This window comes from Epinephelus lanceolatus, chromosome 5 (genome assembly GCF_041903045.1).
Source record: "Epinephelus lanceolatus isolate andai-2023 chromosome 5, ASM4190304v1, whole genome shotgun sequence".
NCBI classification, from domain to species: Eukaryota; Metazoa; Chordata; class Actinopteri; order Perciformes; family Serranidae; genus Epinephelus; species Epinephelus lanceolatus.
Genome location: NC_135738.1, coordinates 38,693,366 through 38,705,414, shown reverse-complemented (window position 1 = coordinate 38,705,414; position 12,049 = coordinate 38,693,366).

The window sequence follows — 12,049 nt, the reverse complement described above, 5'->3', positions numbered from 1 at the left end:
CATGACTATTTACATTGTAGATTCTCACTGAAGGCATCAAAACTATGAATGAACACATGTGGAGTTATGTACTTAACAAAAAAAGGTGAAATAACTGAAAACATGTTTTCTATTCTAGTTTCTTCAAAATAGCCACCCTTTGCTCTGATTACTGCTTTGCACACTCTTGGCATTCTCTCCATGAGCTTCAAGAGGTAGTCACCTGAAATGGTTTTCCAACAGTCTTGAAGGAGTTCCCAGAGGTGTTTAGCACTTGTTGGCCCCTTTGCCTTCACTCTGCGGTCCAGCTCACCCCAAACCATCTCGATTGGGTTCAGGTCCGGTGACTGTGGAGGCCAGGTCATCTGCCGCAGCACTCCATCACTCTCCTTCTTGGTCAAATAGCCCTTACACAGCCTGGAGGTGTGTTTGGGGTCATTGTCCTGTTGAAAAATAAATGATCGTCCAACTAAACGCAAACCGGATGGGATGGCATGTCGCTGCAGGATGCTGTGGTAGCCATGCTGGTTCAGTGTGCCTTCAATTTTGAATAAATCCCCAACAGTGTCACCAGCAAAACACCCCCACACCATCACACCTCCTCCTCCATGCTTCACAGTGGGAACCAGGCATGTGGAATCCATCCGTTCACCTTTTCTGCGTCTCACAAAGACACGGCGGTTGGAACCAAAGATCTCAAATTTGGAATCATCAGACCAAAGCACAGATTTCCACTGGTCTAATGTCCATTCCTTGTGTTTCTTGGCCCAAACAAATCTCTTCTGCTTGTTGCCTCTCCTTAGCAGTGGTTTCCTAGCAGCTATTTGACCATGAAGGCCTGATTGGCGCAGTCTCCTCTTAACAGTTGTTCTAGAGATGGGTCTGCTGCTAGAACTCTGTGTGGCATTCATCTGGTCTCTGATCTGAGCTGCTGTTAACTTGCCATTTCTGAGGCTGGTGACTCGGATGAACTTATCCTCAGAAGCAGAGGTGACTCTTGGTCTTCCTTTCCTGGGTCGGTCCTCATGTGTGCCAGTTTCGTTGTAGCGCTTGATGGTTTTTGCGACTCCACTTGGGGACACATTTAAAGTTTTTGCAATTTTCCGGACTGACTGACCTTCATTTCTTAAAGTAATGATGGCCACTCGTTTTTCTTTAGTTAGCTGATTGGTTCTTGCCATAATATGAATTTTAACAGTTGTCCAATAGGGCTGTCGGCTGTGTATTAACCTGACTTCTGCACAACACAACTGATGGTCCCAACCCCATTGATAAAGCAAGAAATTCCACTAATTAACCCTGATAAGGCACACCTGTGAAGTGGAAACCATTTCAGGTGACTACCTCTTGAAGCTCATGGAGAGAATGCCAAGAGTGTGCAAAGCAGTAATCAGAGCAAAGGGTGGCTATTTTGAAGAAACTAGAATATAAAACATGTTTTCAGTTATTTCACCTTTTTTTTGTTAAGTACATAACTCCACATGTGTTCATTCATAGTTTTGATGCCTTCAGTGAGAATCTACAATGTAAATAGTCATGAAAATAAAGAAAATGCATTGAATAAGAAGGTGTGTCCAAACTTTTGGCCTGTACTGTATATATATTCAAAATCGTACAGTGCCAACACTTTACACCAAGTTAAGCTAAGCTAAACATCTCTGAGCTATACCGTCATTTAAAAACAGATATGAGTGATGTTTTCATCTAATTCCAAGAAAGAGCACAAATAAACATAGGGGAGAGCATGGAGGTTGGAACAACACCACTTAAACCAAGAGGGGATGACCTGAGAGATTAATTTCATATATGACCACTTCCTTCTTGACCTTGCATGTAAAATTCCATAGCTTTGTAATTAAGTGTGTCGATTTCGCAGCCAAAATACTTATTTTCAGGTTTGAAAGTGATTTGTTTTTTAAAGAAGCCTGTATTTTGATTAGTACCCTATCAATATTGTTGTTAGAATTAGGTAATTGGTATTAGATTAGACATTAGTCCCTTCATCTCATTTCAACCACCATGCTGCTACAGCTAGCTAAACAATTGCTAACAGGGATGGTGGTTAGTTAACCCCAATGATTACTAAACACATTTTATCAATCTATCTTACTATCTTCATTGGCATGCCAAGAGAGTTGTCGAGAAAAACTGATAAGGGTGTGCTTGCACACATAGGTCTGCATCAGACGAGGTGAGGCTTGGAAAGACATAAGGTCTGCCCCCAAAGAATACTCTATCTGCCATGTGACATTAAGCAGATACTGCAAGAAATTACAAAACCTGAGAGAAAGAGGATCAACACAGCTGCCCTGTGTGGGCTGTCAAAGCAGCAGAAGGTCTCCAATGCACAGAAAGAAGATGTTTAGACTGTCTACTTGTCTAAAGCAGTACCTGAGGTACCTGATGGGTTAGCAAGTTAGATCTTAGTAGGAATTGGTTATCACTGCATGTATTAGTTTTTTTGCATAGCCTATTTTTCGGTCATTTTGTAATTAAAAGTTGCGGCTGGCTGTATCATGTGTCATGCGGTACAGCAATTCCAGACGCCTCTCTGTCAGCTCTGCTAAATTTGTGCTAAATGTATGCTCTTATGTCTATGTTGCAAGTGTTGGTGGTGTTTTTTGTGGTTGGCTTTGGACAGTGGTGTAGGGCTGTGTATGATTGGGAGGAACGACCATGTGACCAACTTGTTAGGGTTGGGATGTGTGGACAGTTAAATCAGTCCACACCCAGAAACCATTGATTACCAGAACCATCTGGAAACATGGACAATTATAAAGCAGCAGCTAACAATGTAAGAAGATGCAAAAAAAAAAAAAAAGGAAAAAAAAAGGGCTAAATTACAGTGCAAACGTTTAAGGAGCAGATGGAATCACATTTCACCGGAGCTGTACCTTGTATAATTCCATGTGACAAATAAATGATTGATTAATCAATGAATCGATTGATTTTAATTCTTCACTCTTATTGCTACAACTTACCCTGGTAGTGAGGCAGGTTTTAACACGTGAAATTGCATTTGGCATTAATAAATGAATTCTACGATGTAGTTGGTGAAGAAACATTATTTGTAAGAGACAAAAAAGGTAACTTTGTGTTAAAGTTTAAGAGCTTTAATATAACAGTTCAGTGAGTTATAGATGTTGAGACAAAAGTGTTGCAACCCAGGTTGTTTTTAAGGACTGTTTGCACATTTTCCTATGAAATGTTATGCACCAAAATTCGTACATATCCTACCTAATCATGAGCCAGTAATTTGTGGATAACCCACGCAATTGGGAAGACAGTGATCACATGACCAATGTGCTGATGGGACAAAAGAACAAAGCAGTTCATTAAGAAGGTGGGTTGGGGGTGGTGGATGGGTCACAAAACACCAAACATTACCCCTGGACTTTCCATCAGGACATCAGTGTTTGGAACCATGTGATCTCTGAGTGACCTTTGAGGCATTTTAAGCTACATAATTGCTACATAAATGATTCTCTTCCTAAATCTAACCAAAGTAACTTTACTTGCCTAAACCTAATCTACATAACTTAGTGTTAAGCACATTATTTTATGTTACATACGTAACGCCATTTGAAGGGCGCTAATTTGTAGGATATCAAACCATTGTTTGTGAATTCTCCCATATTTCTCAAACTCCCAAACATATTCCTTTAAATAGCTTTGTTTAAATAAAAAGCATAAAAAAGCTAACTGTGACTCTCAGTGAGTCATGTCAGCTCATATAAAAAAAGACTAATTGTAAGGAAGTGAGAAATGAGCTGAAAGAGACATTTCTCCTGGTGGCATGCAGACATCATTTGGCCAAACTGCCGTTAATAATAATAATTTGAATCCTCCAGACCAAATGCTGGATGATTTCTTGCCTGAGAATTCTGTTTTTTAATCACAATGAACTGATGAATTGTTAGAGTGTTTTTTCATTAGAAGTCAGTCCAGCTGCATTATGAGTTTGCTTTTGTGTTATAGTGCTACAGCCAAGAGAGATAAAGTTGTCAGTCAGGAGCAACACTGAAGAACAAAATCAGTGTGTGTGCCTTTATTTATTAACTTGTAATTGTTTGTGAATGTGTGCATATATTGTGCTGTGATGTGCATTTGTCTATGTGCGTGCACATGCCTGTGTTCAGTGTATGCATGCTCCCGGGTGTGTGAAATACACAAGAATCTAGGTTGGAACACCTATTTTCAATCACTTATTTAATTCACATGAGCTATATTTAAAGAGATCATAAATAAAATACCAGGGTACCTTTCATCAATGAATAAATCATGGACATTATCCTCTTGTATTCATATTCTCCCTTTCTCCCCTGTGCACAGTGTAGTACGCTGCCACCAGTCTTTATCACATTGTTTTATCACAGCGGGCTAGATGTATGATTAAATGTGTTTACATGCACAACAGCATCCTTTGGTTATTCAGTCTACTCAGCTATTTGCTGATTGAGCTTACTTGTGTAAATGCTGTTTACAATAACCCCATCATGTGGAACCCTGAAAATGATTTAAGATGCAATACTATTTAATGTCCCGAGGAAAATTCAGTCTGTCAGAAGAGAGCAGAAAATAGTGCAAATCAGTAAAAACCATGTCAGCAGAAAAGAAATCCCCCTCAAACACTTATTGGAGAATGCCTTCCATTTCAAGAATTCATGTCAGCTGTGCACCAGAGTGCTTTTTAACATCTTTCCTAAATTGGGAATCTAAAAAAATCCGCTCTTGAATTTGTAATTCAGAATTATCATTTCAACAGACCATGTTTTAAAAAACACCTGAGTCAGCAATGATTCTTTGTACTCCCTTGCAGAATATAATGCAAATGGTCCAAATACAAGCCTTTTTTCATAGCTTTCAAACATCAGATGAGTTTGTAGACCAAGACATGGAGTTGATAGTAAGCCGACCTTGAGTTACTCTAAGAATTTGAGGGTATACTTTTCCTTAAATGTGCTAAATGCAAGTTGCAAACCATGGGGCTGAAAAATTAGGCCAACGCAGAAGTGCCAAAAAGTGCAGTTCCTCGAATCGGCACTTGAGACTGGCTCCATATACGAGTCAATTAATTATTAAGTTCAAGTTCAAATGGTCGACTTTACAGCAGGATGAAACATGTTTACTGTCTTTACAAGGTTTTGGTCTCGCTTATTTCCTTATTTATGACAGTTGTACAGGAAGTATATTTTTACTGTACGTAACTCACATGTTCACATTTTATTAAGGCTTAAAGTTCTGATTAATTAAGGCTGTACCTGCTTTGACAGGCTGTCTGCAAGGAGCAAGCCCCCAGGAGCAGAGCTGGGATTTCAAGCAAATTTTAGATAGTAGCAAAACATAGAATTACAATTTCTGGGTGCTTCATGTGATACCATTGGACCCAAAAAGACTTTATCTGAAAGACTTACACTGTGAAAGAGACGTCTGTAAATCAGCAGGTAATTTATTTATTTTTTTTAAATTTATTTATTTATTTTGAGCATCTCAGCCCCCACAAAATGATTTGCTTTACAATTAGGATTTGGTCCAATTATATTTATAAAGTCTAGAAGAGTTGCACAATTCTGTAATTTTTTCGCAAAGGACTAAACAGTAAGTTGGCATAAGTTTGCTGCTCGGCCACTGTGCACTTGCTCTAGGGGCCCCACAGGTAATTTCATACTGTAGAAATCACGCTTTTTTGGCTTCATGTGCCACAGAACAAATTTCACAGGAGTGAATGGGGCCTGCCTCCAATGCTGCATCCAGTTGTCTTTATAAATCTGTGGAGAGGAGCCATCATAGTCAGTGAGTCAGATCCACCCCTCACTTTTTCACAGCTCCACCCTCTTCAAATATGGTCACTTCGGGCTCCAAAGATGATGAAGGCCAAAATGCCAAACTCAAGGCTTCAAAACCAGACTCCATAAACCAATGAGACATCCTGTTGGCAATGTCACAAACTGGCTCAGAGTATGTGACAAGAAGGGAGTCCACACAAAAGATTTACTTAAAACAAGCCGAATTTATTAAACTAAAATTAACTTAATAATCAATGGAGTGTGTTTATCAGCAAAGTCAGTCATGAAAGCCATGCATGGGTGAGTGTCAGGTGTTCTGTGGAGGTGCTGAAGGTGCAAACCAAAACCAAAGATGCTCAGTGGATGTCAACTGAAAGGAAGGGAGAGAGCAAGTGAACAGATTAGGCAGCTTTTATAGCTTGGAAGCCCAGGTGAGCCTAATCAAGGTAACGACCCTACCATGTCAGCCAGCTGCCTGATGAGACTGGCTGAAACATTCTCAAAGACATTGGGAGGGGCGTCACAGCAACGTCTACTATTTTTATACAGTCTAGGGTTGTATGTTGTCCTCTCATCTGCACAATCTTCTGTCTTGTTTGGCAAGTTCAGTGGTTAGCATCTAGTTTCTACCTGATCATCAGTAGTAAACTGAACCATTCTGCTTCATGAATAATGTCAATTCTTAAAATGAGTGACAAGCAGCTGTTGGTCATAGGACGAGTGTCATTTGGCCTTATTGTCTTGTTGTTATCTTGCAAAGCTAGACATCTCAAGTCTGTGTTCAAGTACAGATATAGTACACTTACGACATGGGTGTAGATTTGGGTGGTTATGTAGGGGCTGGGGGCAGACTGACCGACTGACATTCCTAGACCCAAGGCCATAGTGTGGCTAAAAACACATGTTGAAAAGTAACTATGAGATTTCATAGCACAGTTTAATGCAACATAATACTTTGCTTTTTTCCTTGATATTGCATTTGCTATTAGTATTGATCCTTTTGCTTATTGTTAGTCTAACTTGTACATGCAGTATATTATAGAACATAAAACAGTGGGCAGAGAAAATATATGACAATAAACATCACCAGTAATCACATCTTCAACATAAAAACAGAATTTAGATTGCCCTTTTGGTCAAATAAGTATGTAATAACAAATACATACTTATTTAGTGAAATAATACTCTAGTATAGTAGTTTGTGATTTTCCTTTTTGAGCAGATTTACAGCTAAAGAACAGAGTTCATCCTGCATCTGTTTGAGATCAATCTGATTTTAAATCTGCTCACAGATGGTAGCAGAAGGCAGTGCTTAGTAAGACTTGGGATTGTAGATGCTTCTTGCCATCTGCGGTTCCTTCAGTTAAGACTGTTCCCACAAATCCCATGCAGGTTATCACTCATAAGTGATGGTCTTCCTACAAGACTGGAACAAAGTGAGAATTCTTTATGAACAATCTGCAGTGGCAATAGAGTAACTTAAGAAGGAAGTGTACGTTTTCCTGCTGATGCAGAGGGTACAGAACATGTGGAGATGGTTTCTTTATTTCTCAAAGACACAATATAGTTCGAGAGAGATTTATCAAGTGTGCCACTGAGGTATCTACAGTTGTCCAATCTCTCAATGACTGCATCTTCAGCAAAATGTTTAATTAGATCTACCTCCTTTCCAAACTCTATCAGCAGCTACTTTTTTTTAATGATGTGGAGTTGTAAGAAATTATTCCCACACCAATGCACCCATTCCCTCAAGCATTTTTTCAAAGGACTCTCCCCTGTTTGGATGTCTGAGTCATCTGTATAGTTCACTACCAAACAGTAGTTAAAGATCCCACTTTGTCAAAAACAGCTAGATAGTTGTGGATATACGTTTGAGAGGGAGAAGTGTTCTGTTGTAAGTTTACATTAGGAACGCAGGGACCCACCTGTAGGAGGCTGGAGACTTTCTCGAAGAGCTGCTGACAGGCTGCAGGATGTGCATGCGGCAACTGGAAAGATTATAAACCTGCACTGAAATAATTGTGTGCAGTTTTAAGGATGCTTACCTAAATAATAAACCATTTCATGTAGAAATGATACAATTCCTATAGCTCTGATAGCATGTAAGACATCAATTCCTAAAACTACTGCATATTAATTGTGCTTTAAAGTGAGACTATGTAACTTCTGAAAGAAACCTCATTCTTGTAACAAAGTATTTTTCATAAATAATACGATGCTCCCCTGCTCAAGTCATTGCACTCAGGAGTTTAGCTGTTACAGTAGGCTGCCATTAGCTTATGGTGGCTAATGTTAGCTCAAGTTAGCGAGCTTCAGATTTGTATTGCTGTGTAAGTGCCATAATTTAGCCAGTGTGCTAACTTTGCGTCTCCTCTGTGCTAAGTTATATTATGTTTTAGCATTCATGATTATACAGTAATCACCACTCATTTAATAAAACACAACCTTGCTTAATCACTACAATTGGGCACTTGTGGGCCCAGTGTTCCTCAGCTCAATATTTAATATGACTCAGTACAGCTACAGTTTGTAACTTTTATGAAAAAAGTTTTTATCATATTTGCTGAAACTGTCACTACATCTACACAACAGTACATGAGACAGATAGTCTGTGAAAAAAATAATGTTCCTCTTCCACTTTGTAGTGCTTCTAATGGGATTTGCTAGAAACTATTACAGCTGAAGGAAAACAACCAGAGCCAAGGAGACTAACGCAGCTGTCGGTCATGTCACTGCTCATGAACTGCGGTCAAACTCGACAGTGCTGACTAAATATGAATTAAGATTCCGTTACTGCATTGCCTATTTCTCACCTCAGATGTTTTCAGAAACATATTTTAGTGCACTGTTTAGCTGTAAAAGTTTGGTACCCAGCTGCCATTTTGGAAAAGGTCGACTAAAGTAGGCAAACCCAAGCCCCCAGGAAGTGCAAGGAATTTTTATAGCGGCCAAACATTAGAATGACATGTCCCAAGTCCATCACATGATGCCATTGAGCCCATGAAGATTCTTCCCCATGGACTTACATTGGGAAAGAGACATCTGTAAATTTGTAGACACATTTTTTTTGAGCATCAGAACCTCCACAAAACTGCTAGGCTCTAATTGGTCATTGGTAGTGCAGTGGACTCCAGCAAGTGCCATTAGAAGCACTACGAGGAGGCAGAGGAATTTCTTTTCTTTTTTTGTTTTTACAAATTATTTTTCTCGTATACTACTGTCAGGATAAAGTCACGGTATCAGCAAATATGACACAAACTTAATTTTATAAAATTTAACTAAAGCTTCAAGGAGACCCTTTAAAAGGGTTTTTTGTTCTCAGTGTTTCCCTTGGTCAATGTATGTTTCCCTGCGTCAGTATGTTGAAATCATCCACCAACCGTTTATGGCCTTATGTTGTAGTCCTTTAAATCTATAGACTGTTTTCTTGATATTAGACATTGATATCTGAAAAGATGTTTACTAATCAAACTGCAATGGAAACTGCCATATTTGCAATCTGAACTGTGGAGCTAGCCCTTACCAATCTCTTACAATGTTACTTCATATTAAGAGACGTAGGACTCTGAGAACACAGGGATGATCCACTCCAGCTCAGGGTTTTGCTGCTACACACCAAGTTGGTTTGGTAGCTTATACTGGCTAATGTTGGCAAACTTTATTCAGCCAGCTTGATAACTGTATGACTCATCTTTACTTGTACTACTGTTACATTATGGGTTTTTTTTTAACATCATATGTGCTTCTTATTCTATTATTGCCATATTGTTATAAAACACCTTTGCTCAATTACTGTAGCCTACTATAATCCAGGGTTTTGCTGCTACAACCTTTCTTGCTTGAATGATTAGCTTAGCCAGGGGTGTAGTGGAGGGTATACGCAGGTATACGCGGTATACCCCTCTTTTTCTGGCTGTTTACAGTATACCCACCATTCAGCCAAATGGTAAATACACCTACCTCATCAACTACCACTACACCACTGAGCTGAGCCTAAGGTGACTAATGTTGGCAAACAAATAAAAGATATATTTCTGTGTACCTGACATTATTTAGGCAGCTCACTGACTGACTTCACTTGTGTCCACAGTGCTCAGTAAAAGTTACAGTCTCACTTTAACCAATATTAGTACATAGGACATCTGATCAGCCAAATTCTTATTGCAGTTTTCGTGACATGCACATTTTTTCTGGAGCAGCTACATGTCATATAAAGATTTAAATGCTTCTGATTAATTGATGCAGGTTTGCACCAGCTCCACATTGAGATGGGAGCTTGTGTGCTTGCTGTATTATTCAGATGGCTTTAAAAGCATGTCAACTCAATTACAGGGGTTTTACGAGAAATACCATGTCCTGTCCTGGTATGTCAGGAACAACATCTCAGCTCGGGAGTAGGGAACACCTCCCACCCTGGCTTCAACTGGAAAAGATGGATGTTTCCAGTGCACCGCTGGAATTTCAGCCTTTTTTTTTTTTTTTTTTAGGTTGTCAGTTTGGATCATTGTGTAGGCTTTGTAAGTTTTGTGGTTATATTTTTTTGCAAGTTTTATGTAATAGGCTCTGCATTCATGTTTCTATTGACATTTAAAGCTCCTGAGAAACTTTTCTTTTGGGTGATGTCAGATCAGATTATCTTCGAGATTTACTTTGGTCATTTACAAGTTTCAAAATTCCAGCCTCAGTCAGTTATAGTGTTTTCGAATTTGCATTTGAATGCTATCTAAATTAATTTCCATATTTGGGCCTATTTAAGTTTAATGTTTCATCTTATTAAACATTTTAAGCCTGATGCCCTTTAATTAAATTCACTTCCTAGGGACTAAGTCAATGACAGGAGCTAAATTGTAAATCCATTAGAAACTGATTTTAAATTTATGTAAACTGGAACTTCAGGTCAGCTTTTGCTTTGTGCAGCAGTTGAGGTTTGCTTCAGCGACTCCAAGGGAGGAGAGAAGTGTTTTGTTATGCTGCCTCATTTCATTCACACGAGGGGAAAACACAGGCAATGCCTCGCAGTGCCGACTCAGCAATATCACTCTACTTGTTTCAGTCATTTTCATTATGCAACTGGGAGAAAGACATCATGCTGCAAATAAAGCTGTCTGAGTCCGTGCTACAGCGACACAATCGTTATTCCAAGCACCTTCTTGATTTCCAGTGCACACTAAGCAATACATTCCCAGGGAAAGCATTGGAAGTTGTACTTGCTGCTGTTAAGCTGCTCAACAAGGACAGCCAGCATCGACATCGGAGTCCAGTTTTACTGTTTTTCTAAACTTACTTTACTATAGCTTTAAATTGTGCACCATCTTGCTCTTGTTGTGATTGCATCCATCGTTAATCCTTTTTATGCTTACGCCAGTGTATTGAAGGCGAGGGAGCAGTTTAGAGCCCGGAGGCCTTGACAAAAATAATGAAGTTGGTATGCAGGAGGTCAGCACCACAGAAAGTAATAAGGAAATGTAACTTTAAGAGAATGACACAGTATTGCATGGCTCTGAATTATTCTGTCAGGCACAAGGAAGTCCAGGTTGAATCCTTTTCATTTAGGCATAACCACAGCGTTGCCAGATGTACAATAATTACCACATTGCATGATAATTTTGCCCTCTGTACAATGAACAATCAATATGCCAAAGTGTGCCATAATGTAGATACTTTGACCATTTTGTGATGCTTATAATTAGTGATTGGTTTTACTCATTTCAGGATCAGGATAGCAAAATATGGATCCTGTGTTCATGTTTACACATCTCTTTTCATGTGACCTCTTTCCAGCCAATCGCGGTTGGAGTAGGCCATGATGAACGTGACTCATGAGCACGGTTCTCGTTCTGGAGTTTGAACTTTCTCACAAAGCTATGCTGCATTCAAGTAGAGTTGTTTGGAATGCACTAGTAAGATCAGTTACTTTCTTAATTACCATAGCTTAGGGCCTTAATTGACCCTTCATTAATCCCCACACCCTTGTGATGGTCCTTCAAGCTGTCGGAAGAAGCATGGAGCCCACACTTACACTAACTGCACTCCCTGAAGAAATATTATCAAATTTTTGGGAAAAATGAAAAAGAGATGTACAGACAGATGAGTCTACAATATGTATTTAAAGGATATATTCAGGATGTCAAACTCACTCAGCAGCAAGGACAGGTTAAAAAAGTAAAGATAGTTAGAAGCTAAAGCCTAACCATACACATCATAGTGAACCATCACATCACTGGCGATCAAGACAGAAGACAATCAAAATAAAGGGAAACATTTTTTTTTCAACCAGCTATGTG